This window comes from Schistocerca piceifrons, chromosome 6 (genome assembly GCF_021461385.2).
Source record: "Schistocerca piceifrons isolate TAMUIC-IGC-003096 chromosome 6, iqSchPice1.1, whole genome shotgun sequence".
Lineage (NCBI taxonomy): Eukaryota > Metazoa > Arthropoda > Insecta > Orthoptera > Acrididae > Schistocerca > Schistocerca piceifrons.
Window position 1 is genome coordinate 290,567,220 of NC_060143.1, and position 12,911 is coordinate 290,580,130.

General features: G+C 55.4%; 1 non-coding gene across 1 annotated transcript; it reads right to left on the bottom strand.

The window, feature by feature from the left end:
- Positions 1-11,255: 11,255 nt before the first annotated feature.
- Positions 11,256-11,410, bottom strand: LOC124803752. The gene has a single exon (XR_007017248.1). It is a non-coding gene; the product is annotated as a 5.8S ribosomal RNA (ribosomal RNA).
- Positions 11,411-12,911: the final 1,501 nt, after the last annotated feature.

Below are 12,911 nucleotides of genomic sequence, written 5' to 3' on the forward strand. Positions count from 1 at the left end.
AGCCGTGATCCTGGCTAGTCTGTCATCGCAGTAGGCCTCTAAACAACCATATAGCAGCCGAGGACATCCCATCTCCCGCAAAGAAGAGAAGAGAGCTGACCACCACAGGTTGTCGAAGACCCCTGAAATGTCCACCATTATCCCCAGAACATACTTTGCACTGGCTGTGTGGACAGTCCGGGCTACCTCATTCATCGCATCCTGGGTGGAGCGACCCTTCCGGAACCCGAACTGCCGATCGCTCATGCCATGCAGAGCTCGGTGACTTACTAATCTGTCAGTGAGCAGCTTCTCAAAGGCTTTGCCCAGTACATCCAAGAGATAAATCGGTCTATATGATTTTGGCAGCTGAGGATCTTTATCAGGACCTTTCCTTATAGTTACTACCTCTGCAATCTGCCACCTCCTGGGATAAACCTGTAGTTGCAAACAGGTGTTATAGATCTTGGCCAGTTCTGGAGCAAGCTGCGGTGCCAGATACTGCAGAATCTCAGAGGGAATCCCATCCGGACCTGGAGCTTTTCTTCTGGCGAAAGAATGGAGTACCGCCACCACTTCCTCAAAAGAGAAAGGATAGACGTGTACATCATTGTTGTATACCTCCATCATTGTCCGGCGTATATCACGTTGCACCTCTGTGTCTTCATCTTCTTTGTCATCCGGCAATAAAATGTCCCAAGTTGTAGTGTGTCTTCCATCCAGGCGTAACGTGGACAACATAGTCGGCGATGTAATTTTCTTCCTGGCCAGTTTATATGGGACCCCCCAAGGGTCCAATCCCAGCTGATCTTTGACAAAGTTTTCCCACGACTGCCTACGAGTCCGCTGTATCAATGACTTATATCTCTCTTTCAGGCGACGATATATCTGTAGATGATAATTCCTCTCTTCCAGGGCAAAGCTTCTTTGATAGTTGCTCCGTGACCTTCTGACAGACCGCTTAAGCGCAGTCAGTTCTGGGGACCACGGAGTGGACTGCCTTCGAACAAACTTCGCCACCTGAGGAACCGCCGAAACAACTGCGGCCTCAATCGCCGTGACAATAGTATCTACTGCTTCTTCAACTTCCCCAAGATCAAGATTCCGTCTCAAGTCAGGCGGACGGAATTCCCGTGCTAGTCGCCCCCAGTTCGTCTTCAGATAATTATATCGTACTTCCCAAACGCCAGTCTCCCCGTGGACCACAGTGTCATAGTCAAAGAATATGCAGTTGTGGTCACTAATAGTTAAATTACTAGTGACACACCAATTACTTACATGAGGCGCTGCACGCAGCGTAGCTAAAGTGACATCAATATTAGAAACTGCCCCCGCTTTACCAGAAAAGGTAGGTGGGTTGCCTGGTTGATTCAGCACCACTAAGTGGGCTTCCATTATCAAATTCTCCAATTCAGAACCTCGTTCGTCCAACTCCACACTATGCCACATAGGAGACTTAGCATTTGCATCCATACAAACAATCACAGGGTGACCTTCTAAGGTTCTTAAGATCCAAGTCAACTGCTCCATGAAAATTGTAATGTGCTGCCGAAACTGACAGTATATATTTACAATATACATATTGTGTGACAACAAGTTCAATTGAAGATCTTAGTGGGACAAGTATATGTACGAAGAGGTCGTAAATTTGCAGAACTGATATAGAATTGTAGTTTTAATCATCTTGTTAAGTACCACGATTGCACTCATGGGGTTCTCCCCAGAGAATGCCACTTGCACAACCGCAGGAAATCCTGGGACCCGACCAGCACAGGAACCCGGTTCTTGCATAATTATTACATCCAAGTACTCTTCCTCTGAAATCTTTCTAAGCTCTTGCGTAACCGTATGGCTACCCATAGCATTAACTTGCAGCATTCTAAACCTCCCCATTATCCAGGGGGATAGAATACATGCAACCGACTGGCAGGCCAAGGTTTGGACAGGTCACATACATTACGGCCATACATTTTGACCATTTCCTTGAAGATTTTCTCGAGGTCAAATTTACGACCTCTTCGTACATATACTTGTTCCACCAAGATCTTTAATTTTTCCGTTTCAGAGGGAATGTTTGCCGCCTCCAGCTGGATACAATCAACATCTTCCAAAGATGGGAATGTTATGTCATTCCCATAATCATGTGCCCTACGAACAAGTTGCCTCAATGCAACTGTTAGCAAGCCTGGTTCTTCCAATCTTGAAAGCCGCAGCAAATCCTCGAAGTCCCTATATACATTAACAGGTCCAACTGCTTTATACAAATTACCACCACTACTACCACCACCACTACCATCACAACCACCACTACTATTTACATTAAACTCAACTTCACTTGCATTAGTACTATGCACATTTTTCACAATTCTGCCACCATCAGTTCGTGTACAAGACGTGTCCACACCCTTTTCAACACCATTCACCGACTCCTCCACCGCAGCCTCCGCCAGCCGGCATGTCAGTCGGCCCAGAGCTTCGTCCAGTTCAACCTCGGCTTGGACGCCGACGTCCACCATTAGATGACTTACAGACCCGGAAGGGTCCGGAAGGTCGACCAGAGAACCTGTGGAAAGAGCTTTGCTAATAAGCTTGCCCCGCTCAGCGTCTCTTTTAACTTTGCTTGTTGATTTTTTTCCTTGGCACCTTAAGGGTCGCCATAGTCCGTCCTTTGAATAATTCTGTCTAGGAAAATTCTATAAGTGAGGCAATCTTTAGGACCTCCACATTTCTTCCCTCTCTTTTTGCATGGTACACAAATGGGTGGACCATCCCTTTGTGCGCAATCTTCTCTTTCATGCCCAGCCTGCCCACAATGGGCACACATGGCTTGGACCTCACCACAATATTTGTTAGTGTGGTTTAAGTCTTGGCATTTCGTGCACCTAGGTACCGACAAGTAATCCTTGATATTTAATGCGGAGTAACCCACATACAGTCTACCGATCCTCGTTAGAAGCTTCCAAAGGTCCGGTGATACCTCCACTACGTTATGTACGGTCAATTTGTCTCGCGGTCCTACTTTGAATCGCAATTTGAAGTGCCCATCAAACTCCTCTATCGTCATAGACACATCAAAGTTTTGTGTATAGATAGCATCCAGTAGGCTTTCCGCATCCATATATGTGAGTACGTCATAAAGACACATCAAAGGACGTCGCTTATGAGGGGGGTTCACATTTCAGCTTCTCAGACAATTGTGAATTTCTCAGAATCTTTTCACTATCCTCTTGCGAGGCAGTTTCAACAATCAATACATTCTTCGCAGTCCTGACATTATTGATTTTAATTTTATCCCTCTTAGGATTGATACATTTTTCGAACTCAGCCTTGACTGTTCGAATGTCCTCCCCTGATTTAGGTTTAATAAACACCGTCGGTAGCGTTTTCTTTAAGTTTTGTTGAATAGTTTCTTTTGCCGACGGCGCCTTGACCACCACAGGGGTACTTGCAACCGCGGCATACGAACGCTGTCGGACCGGTTCATTTCTTAAACGTGCATTCTCTTTCTCTAACTCTAACAGCCTACCTTCCAATTGTGCATGGGCCATTGCCCACCCCGCTACACAGTCCCTAATCTGGTTAATAGCGTGTTTGCTAATTTTCCCGTTTTTAACAATACTGTCCAATAATTTCAAGAACCTCGCGTGCAGCTCAGCGATGCTAATACTCGCATCCAGCGACAAATCTTCGTCAAGCACTCGATCACTCTCCTGATTATCCGCCATATTGCCATGAGAGTGAAAAGAAAGGAGGCCTGTCTCTTTCCCAAGACTGGCCTCTCTGGCATGTGGGGGAGGCTAAATGCAGCTCGCTCACCGGTCACGCCCCTTGACCAAGAGCTCTCTACAACTGAGCTGCTAGGTTTAGCGTGCCATGGGTACAGCGCACTAGTCCTCTTCAGTGGCCGCATCATCGAAGTTTTCTCCCGCTCCCTTACCGGCGAATGCCTCCCGCATTCCGGAAGAGCGGATTCACTTCCCGTCCTTCGCCCCCTACTAGGCCGAGTTCCCACCAAAAGGCTAAAGACCCGGTCCTACTCAGGTGCCGAGCCGGTCCCCCAGACGTTCGGGGGTCTGGACCCATCTAACCTGACCGGGGACATGTCACCACGCCCCGGTTTGAGGGATCATACCCCGGAATTCCAGGGGCAAGGCGGGTGACCTTTGCCGACTTAGGCCAGGATCCCGCCGCGACAAATGCAGCCACCGGAACCGGTGTACAAGATGTTCAGCACACCGTCGCACCCCTGCCCTTCGGTCGCCCGAAGGCTTAACAGCTGCACCGCAGGAAGGCGGGCAGGGGCACTTGGGAAGGAGAGGCTAAGATGTTCGAGTCGCATCCTTCCCCTGCTGCCTATTACCAACCATGAGCCCACACAAATCGGGGCACATAGCATGAGACACCCGCACCTAGTAGATAGGGACAGCGGGATTCTCGTTAATCCATTCATGCGCGTCACTAATTAGATGACGAGGCATTTGGCTATGACTAGCCGTCTTTATTAAATAAAATTGAATAACACATATATGTACATGTTGTGTGGCAGATGTTTTCGCCAATGTCCGCCACCGGGGTGGGGACTTACAGGGCGACACCACAAAAGAATTTTAAAAACTAAAGTACATATACATGCGGAAGAAAACACAAATTTAAAGAGACAAAGAAAGCAAGAACAGAGACGGAGTATTCCTCCTGTGGATAGGCCCCAGGAGTCAAGGCGAAGAAAATAACCAGCAGCCTAGCCGACGCCGACACGTTGCATCGGACTAGGAGCCGTCATACGCTCGAAGATTTTGTAACTTTTGCAGCAGCTCTGTAGTATACGGGTGCTCAGCACCGCCAGTTCTCAGGGTCGGAAGACTAAGGCGGCGAGATCCCTCGCCGACGCTGGAGACCATACGCCCCTCCAGTTCAACGTCGCGGTGGACACAATCACCTCCTCAACGTCACGGTGCAGGTTGGAGATGGCACGCCGGATGGACGGCGTGTCGTAGTAGGCCGCCTTCTGGGAATGACACCAGTCGAACCGGAGATGGTCTCCGACTATCTGGGCGTCGACCACGCGGGCGATGCCGTCTTTGACCGCCACCACGTCAGGCTTGCGGATGCCCTCAGGTGTTCGGAGGTGGGGCTCCACGGAGACGTTGAAGCCCCTCTGCGCGAGTCCACGGGCGACATAACGCACAACAGCGTCATGGCGCTTGACCCGGGACCCGTGCGTCCTAAAGCAAGCCTGAAGTACGTGGTTGGCGGTCTCCACGGCCTGGCACCCCGCGCGGCATCTGGTGTCCGCCTCCCGCCCGCGACTGCGCCGTGCCTTCGTGGGGAAGGCGTTGATGCGGGCGCGGAGGGCGTCGATGTATTCACGCCCAGATAGCAGGCGACTGGTGGTAGGCGACCCACTCATGTTGGCCACTGACGGCGGCAGAGGATGATAGCGCCGCACCGTCAATGGCGATGTGTAGGCGCGCCGCCCACATTTCCCCAACCTGCGTTGACGATTTGAGGAGGTGGCCCTCCCACGTCAAGTGACGCTCCAGCACCTCGATCTCACGCTGCACCTCATCCAGGCCCGCACCGTCGCAGGCTGGCCCTATCTTCTTCAGCGCCAGGAGACGGGACCGACGAAGCGTTGGGCCCATCCAACGGCAAGATGGAATGCCGAGGCCCCCCTGGGCAACAGGAGCGTGGAAGTATCCCAGGGGGGTGTCCGCCGGAAGGCGGAACCATCTCCTGACGGCGGCCCGGATGGTGATATCGGCCGACTTCAAGGCACCCACCCGGGTGCGGCTGAGGGCCAGCCCATGGTACAGGCCAGGGAGAAGTACGTTGGTGAGAGCGTGGAGGCGCTGTTGCGGCTTCAGCGGAGCTCGGGAGATGACGTCAAGCTGCTCCACCAGGTGGCGTCGTGGATTGAAGACACAGCGACCCGCCGTGGAGAATTGCAGCCCCAGGTACCGGAAGGTTTCACCCACACGCAGGGCAGGCATGGTGGTGTTGCCTGCCTTGAAGGTGACATTGCTGTCCACCTTCACCTTCTTCTCGCGCCCTGAGGCGACTAAAGCGAGGGTGAAACACTTCCGGGCGTTGATCTGCAGCCCTAGGTGGGCGAGGGCTGCGGTAGCTGCATCGATGAGGGACTGCAAGCCCCTCGGGGTCACTGCAAACAGCAAGACGTCATCTGCAAAGGCCGCAGCGTTGACTCTGCGACCGAGGATCCGAGCTCCGATGTGGGAGGGCAGTTGGCCTAAAACGTAGTCCACCGCAAAGTTGAACAGGAGGTGGGAGAGGGGATCGCCCTAGCGAACGCCCCGTGCTGGCTGCACAGACACGCCCACGCCGGCGCCGTCCGCTATCACTGTCGTCCTGCCCTCGTAGCACCGCTCGACATACTCGACAAAGCAATCCGGCAGGCCATGCGCCTTCAGCACAGGGCGAAGGGCAGCATGATCCACCGAATCGAATGCCTTAGATACGTCGATCGATGCCACAAAGACAGAGCGGCAGGAGCGAACTGCGTCGGTGAGAGCAGTGTCTAAGATGAAAGTATTTTCCAACATCCCATCCTGAGGGATGAATGCCCGCTGACGTTCGTCCACAGCACATGCGCGCATCAGGCGTGACACGAGAACCTTGTGAAAGGTCCGCGCCAACACTGAGCAGACCGTAATGGGGGGAAAGTCAGCGGGGGATGTTGGTGCAGCCGTTTTCGGGAGAAGGGACGTCCGCGCGCGAAGCAGGCGTTCCGGAAGGGCGCGGGCCAGAAGGAAGAGATTCATCACTTTCACCAGGACTTCCTGTGGCAGGCGCCGCAGCTCCGATGGGGTAAGGCCGTCCGGCCCGGCCGCTGATCCCCTGGGCGGCAAAGCGGCGGCGACCTCCTCATGTGTGACCGGCCCCCATAGGCACTGAAGAGCGACAGGCTCCGAGTGCGGGAGGAGGCGGTCACGAATGAAGCCCGCGGTCGAGATGGGCTTCTTAGTGAAGAGGTCTGCCCAGAAGTCCAGCAGACCAGGGATGGCAGGTGGCGGCTGGAGCAGGGTGCCATCCAAGAGGCCGCGCACGCAACGTGCGCGCGACCTTCGGAAGGCATCCTGCGTTCTCGCATATTCCCAGCGGCGCCGCTTGCGCTTCTGCGTCGGCGGCGCGGCAGGCGGCCGCTTAGATGGTTGGCGCGGCCGCTGTGTCCTGGTGATCGATCTCTCCCCTCTGGACCCGACCGACGCAAGGGCATCCGGGAGCATGCCCAGGATGACATCGGGCGGCGTGCCCCGCCCTAGACCGATAACTCGATCCAGGGCAGAGAAACGCTGGGCGGAAGCAGGTAGCCCCGCCAGATGCTCCCAGATGGCGGCGTCAGTCGGCCCCTCCGGCGGCGGCCCGGTGGTGTCGGCCGCGAAGTCCTCAGCTGCGTCGACGGGCGGCGCAGCGGCCTCGCCCGCGTCAGGCAGCGAGCTCGCCGCTCCCCGGCGGGACGCCCGCTCTTCCCCCCGACCGATCTCAAGCGCCTCCATGAATTGGCGGACAAGCTGCTTGTGGGCAGCTTTCCGCCTTTGGCACTTGATTGCCTCGAGCGTTCGGTCGGGGAACATTCTGATCAGTTCTTGGTTGACAAAGAAGAACCGGGCCTCCCTCTCAAGGAACAGTTCGGCCTCCGCCTTGGCGAGCGACAGGACTTCTTCCTCCGTCCACCTCGCGCGATGCCTCTCCGTGACGATCTCCGCGTGGGCGGCCGCAAGATGTTGGCGGCGGCGATGGACCCCGAGACCGTTCTTGGTGGTGAAGCTGCGGTGACACTCACTACAGGCGTAAACAGCTGCAACAGTTACAAAATCTTCGGCACGGCCGGTTGGCCGGCTAGGTGCTGGGGAAGCTGGGGTGGCACCTTCAACGGAAGGGCCACCACTTGTGTTCTGTGTACTGCCCCCAACTTAAAAAGGGATAAAGCGAGGGGGGGTTCGTAACCCCTCCAAGCCCCTGGTGCGGTCTTCTACTCTGCGAAAATCAGGGGGCCCACGAGAAGGGGAGAAGACCGCAGGAGAGGAGAGGCTAAGAGGGCTAGGCCCATGTATTGCGCATCACAACCCAAGGAAGGCACCTCGCAGTAGCAGCACGACTACATCAAGACCGCGCTTCGAAAAGCCGAGCCCGGATGCAGCCACAACGCCACCACTTGGCCACGTTAAGAGAGTCATAGTTACTCCCGCCGTTTACCTGCGCTTGCTTGAATTTCTTCACGTTGACATTCAGAGCACTGGGCAGAAACCACATTGCGTCAACACCCGCTAGGGCCATCGCAATGCTTTGTTTTAATTAGACAGTCGGATTCCCCCAGTCCGTTCTGAGTTGATCGTTGAATGGCGGCCGAAGAGAATCCGCGCACCCGCGCGCCCCCGGAGGAGCACGCTAAGGCGGACGCGGCCTCGCAGCAAGGAAGATCCGTGGGAGGCCAAGGCACGGGACCGAGCTCGGATCCTGCACGCAGGTTGAAGCACCGGGGCGCGAACGCCGCGCAGGCGCGCGCATCCTGCACCGCCGGCCAGCACGAGGCCGACCAACGGCGAGAGCAGACCACGCCCGCGCTAAACACCCGCACTTACCGGCACCCCTACGGCACTCACCTCGCCCAGGCCCGGCACGTTAGCGCTGACCCACTTCCCGACCAAGCCCGACACACCCCAATCCTCAGAGCCAATCCTTATCCCGAAGTTACGGATCCAATTTGCCGACTTCCCTTACCTACATCATTCTAGCGACTAGAGGCTCTTCGTCCTGGAGACCTGCTGCGGATATGGGTACGAACCGGCGTGACACCTCCACGTGGCCCTCTCCCGGATTTTCAAGGTCCGAGGGGAAGATCGGGACACCGCCGCAACTGCGGTGCTCTTCGCGTTCCAAACCCTATCTCCCTGCTAGAGGATTCCAGGGAACTCGAACGCTCATGCAGAAAAGAAAACTATTCCCCGATCTCCCGACGGCGTCTCCGGCTCCTTTTGGGTTACCCCGACGAGCATCTCTAAAAGAGGGGCCAGACTTGTATCGGTTCCGCTGCCGGGTTCTGGAATAGGAACCGGATTCCCTTTCGCCCAACGGGGGCCAGCACAAAGTGCATCATGCTATGACGGCCCCCATCAATATCGGTTTTCTCCTAGGGCTTAGGATCGACTGACTCGTGTGCAATGGCTGTTCACACGAAACCCTTCTCCGCGTCAGCCCTCCAGGGCGTCGCTGGAGTATTCGCTACTACCACCAAGATCTGCAAGGACCGGCCATGACTGCCAGACTGACGGCCGAGTATAGGCACGACGCTTCAGCGCCATCCATTTTCAGGGCTATTTGCTTCGGCAGGTGAGTTGTTACACACTCCTTAGCGGATTCCGACTTCCATGGCCACCGTCCTGCTGTCTTAAGCAACCAACGCCTTTCATGGTTTCCCATGAGCTTCGATTCGGGCGCCTTAACTCGGCGTTTGGTTCATCCCACAGCGCCAGTTCTGCTTACCAAAAGTGGCCCACTTGGCACTCTGATCCGAGTCGTTTGCTCGCGGCTTCAGCATATCAAGCAAGCCGGAGATCTCACCCATTTAAAGTTTGAGAATAGGTTGAGGTCGTTTCGGCCCCAAGGCCTCTAATCATTCGATTTACCGGATGAGACTCGTACGAGCACCAGCTATCCTGAGGGAAACTTCGGAGGGAACCAGCTACTAGATGGTTCGATTAGTCTTTCGCCCCTATACCCAGCTCCGACGATCGATTTGCACGTCAGAATCACTACGGACCTCCATCAGGGTTTCCCCTGACTTTGTCGTTGTTCGTCTTAGTCCCTTCACTGCATGTGTTCCTATTTTTATGCGTTTGGGCGCTGATGACCACACTGTTTAGCGCCCGTAAGCCTCAGACATACTCACACACTCCCCTGACTTCGTCCTGGCCAGGCATAGTTCACCATCTTTCGGGTCCCAACGTGTACGCTCTAGGTGCGCCTCACCTCGCAATGAGGACGAGACACCCCGGAACTGCGGAGGCCGCCGCCCTGTGAAGGGCGGGGAAGCCCCATCCTCCCTCGGCCCGCGCAAGGTGAGACCTTCACTTTCATTACGCCTTTATGTTTCGTACAGCCCAATGACTCGCGCACATGTTAGACTCCTTGGTCCGTGTTTTAAGACGGGTCGTGAAATTGTCCAAAGCTGAAGCACCACTGATGGGAGCGATTATTCCGCCCGAGAGCATCCCGAGCCAACAGCGGCGCGGGTCTGGGGCCTTGCCAGGTAGGTCCGTCATCCGGGAAGAACCGCGCGCGCTTGCCGGGAGCCCGAGCGCCCAAAGGGGCGAATCGACTCCTCCAGATATACCGCCGGGCAGCCAGCCAGGACACCGGGGCTCTGCCCAACAGACGCGAACCGAGGCCCGCGGAAGGACAGGCTGCGCACCCGGGCCGTAGGCCGGCACCCAGCGTGTCGTGACGTCCTACTAGGGGAGAGGTGCGGCCCACCGCACACCGGAACGACCTCACCCCGCGGCGAGTGGAAAGGCAACCGGACACGACCCCGCCGCGGATTGCTCCACGCGGGCGGCCGGCCCCATCTGCCGAGGGTGGAGGCCAGTGGCCGGATGGGCGTGAATCTCACCCGTTCGACCTTTCGGACTTCTCACGTTTACCCCAGAACGGTTTCACATACTTTTGAACTCTCTCTTCAAAGTTCTTTTCAACTTTCCCTCACAGTACTTGTTCGCTATCGGTCTCGTGGTCATATTTAGTCTCAGATGGAGTTTACCACCCACTTGGAGCTGCACTCTCAAGCAACCCGACTCGAAGGAGAGGTCCCGCCGACGCTCGCACCGGCCGCTACGGGCCTGGCAACCTCTACGGGCCGTGGCCTCATTCAAGTTGGACTTGGGCTCGGCGCGAGGCGTCGGGGTAGTGGACCCTCCCAAAAACCACATGCCACGACAGGCGGCAGCCTGTGGGGTTCGGTGCTGGACTCTTCCCTGTTCGCTCGCCGCTACTGGGGGAATCCTTGTTAGTTTCTTTTCCTCCGCTTAGTAATATGCTTAAATTCAGCGGGTAGTCTCGCCTGCTCTGAGGTCGTTGTACGAGGTGTCGCACGCCACACCGCCAGCCTGCTGTGCACGCTACCGAGAAACTACCGGTATGCGAACCGCCAGGCGACGGGCGCGCATCGCACGTTTAAGGAGACGCAGCCGGCCCCACAGGCGGCCACGACACTCCCAGGTCTGCGAAGCGGGGCAAACGCCGCGCGCTTCAGTATACATAGCCGAACCTCAGCCAGACGTGGCCCGGGAACGGAATCCATGGACCGCAATGTGCGTTCGAAACGTCGATGTTCATGTGTCCTGCAGTTCACATGTCGACGCGCAATTTGCTGCGTTCTTCATCGACCCACGAGCCGAGTGATCCACCGTCCTGGGTGATCTTTTCATAGTTTCCACTGTCTCTTTCAAGACAGTTGCATAGGCGGGACTCAGGCGTGTGACGGCCCCTGTTCCAGCGTTCTGTGTCCAACGGCCTCACGGCCGATGGACGTCGTACGGCTCCACACCGGAGCGGACAGGCACTCGGGTGAAAGTCATTCAAAACCGGCGCCAGGTGCCACAGGCCACCCGCTCCAGCGCTTCAGCGCTCGTACCACACAACATTTCCGTTACTTTTGAGACGAACGCGTGGTTCCGCACGCGGCGCACGGCTACTGCGAGCCGTACAGGTAGCGTGTTGCGCGACACGACACGCACATCGAAAGACATGCAGTCTAGTCGGTAATGATCCTTCCGCAGGTTCACCTACGGAAACCTTGTTACGACTTTTACTTCCTCTAAATGATCAAGTTTGGTCATCTTTCCGGTAGCATCGGCAACGACAGAGTCAATGCCGCGTACCAGTCCGAAGACCTCACTAAATCATTCAATCGGTAGTAGCGACGGGCGGTGTGTACAAAGGCCAGGGACGTAATCAACGCGAGCTTATGACTCGCGCTTACTGGGAATTCCTCGTTCATGGGGAACAATTGCAAGCCCCAATCCCTAGCACGAAGGAGGTTCAGCGGGTTACCCCGACCTTTCGGCCTAGGAAGACACGCTGATTCCTTCAGTGTAGCGCGCGTGCGGCCCAGAACATCTAAGGGCATCACAGACCTGTTATTGCTCAATCTCGTGCGGCTAGAAGCCGCCTGTCCCTCTAAGAAGAAAAGTAATCGCTGACAGCACGAAGGACGTCACGCGCCTAGTTAGCAGGCTAGAGTCGATCAATTCAGTGCCCTTCCATCAATTCCTTTAAGTTTCAGCTTTGCAACCATACTTCCCCCGGAACCCAAAAGCTTTGGTTTCCCAGAGGCTGCCCGCCGAGTCATCGGAGGAACTGTGGCGGATAGCTGGCTGGCATCTTTTATGGTTAGAACTAGGGCGGTATCTGATCGCCTTCGAACCTCTAACTTTCGTTCTTGATTAATGAAAACATACTTGGCAAATGATTTCGCTTCTGTTCGTCTTGCGACAATCAAAGAATTTCACCTCTAACGTCGCAATACGAATGCCCCCGCCTGTCCCTATTAATCATTACCTCGGGTTCCGAAAACCAACAAAATAGAACCTAGGTCCTATTCCATTATTCCATGCACACAGTATTCAGGCGGGCTTGCCTGCTTTAAGCACTCTAATTTGTTCAAAGTAAACGTGCCGGCCCACCGAGACACTCAATAAGGAGCACCCTGGTAGGATTTCAACGGGGTCCTCCTCGGGACGCACGAGCACGCACGAGGCGGTCGCACGCCTTCTGCTCGCCCCACCGGCAGGACGTCCCACGATACATGCCAGTTAAATACCGACGGGCGGTGAACCAACAGCGTGGGACACAAATCCAACTACGAGCTTTTCAACCGCAACAACTTTAATATACGCTATTGGAGCTGGAATTACCGC